The sequence below is a fragment of the Rhincodon typus genome, unplaced genomic scaffold (genome assembly GCF_021869965.1).
Source record: "Rhincodon typus isolate 14 unplaced genomic scaffold, sRhiTyp1.1 hic_rhity00000083, whole genome shotgun sequence".
Lineage (NCBI taxonomy): Eukaryota > Metazoa > Chordata > Chondrichthyes > Orectolobiformes > Rhincodontidae > Rhincodon > Rhincodon typus.
The window spans coordinates 144,004-145,073 of NW_025965721.1; positions in this window are offsets into that span (position 1 = coordinate 144,004).

The following is a 1,070-nucleotide window of genomic DNA, read 5'->3' on the forward strand; positions in this document are numbered from 1 at the left end:
AGTCGAATTTGTGTCCTTCTTTGTCCATGCGTATTGAGACCAGAGAGAATTAGTCTTGTTTCTTGGTGGGCCAACACATCCATAATAGCACAAGCCCAAACAGAGACGTGCCTGGGAATTCTTGGAGGCCTGGCATTCCAACTGGAACTCCAAACACATTGAGAACTGGACCCCGAGTACAAACCACTGAGAAACAGAACTGGAAGTGATACCAACCACCCCAGCAAACGGAGGCATATAAATAACAAGCGGGACAGAACACTGACACTTCACCAGAGACGCACTGACAGTGTTACCTCGCAGGGTGACAAAACATCTGCAACCAAACACACCGGCTCAGCGAGCAAGTCTACAACTTCATCCACAACCCGAGCTACAAATATTCTCGAAAATTTTAAACCAGTTCTGAACATGGCTATTGAACTCAAAATGTCTTCCTCCATAGATGCTGTCAGAACTGTTCACTTCCTCCAGAACTTTGTGTCTGCCACAATACGGGGCCTGCAATGGTGCGGGACCGTGCGGGGCCTGTGACAGTGTGGGGCTGGGGATGGTGTGGGGCCTGCGACGGTGCGGGGCCTGTGACAGTGTGGGGCTGGGGACGGTGCAGGGCCTGTGACGGTGTGGGGCTGGGGACGGTGCGGGGCCTGTGACAGTGTGGGGCTGGGGATGGTGTGGGGCCTGCAGTTTGTCTGAACAAAAACCTGGAGTGTTTGGGTGTTTCTCAATGCGCCTGCTACATGTTTGAATTTCTCTGTACTTTCCAAATTAAATTTTCTTCATTTAAAACACTCATTTGAAAAACCAGAAGTTTCTCAAATAAGCATTTTGTTTTGTAAAGTCCCTGATATCCGAAAACAAGAGCTGACTGAAAGATACACTATCGTTGGGTCTTGTGGATCCAGGAGTGTTTTGACAGGAATCTACTTCACCGTAACCAACACCAGCATGGAAACATTCCAACCTTCACATTCCTCCTGGGAACATCGGAAACCGGAGAGGGTGAGCGTGTGGGGAGGGAGGGGTGAGGAAGGGCCAGTGAGTGCATTGGTCGGGGGGAGGGCCAGTGA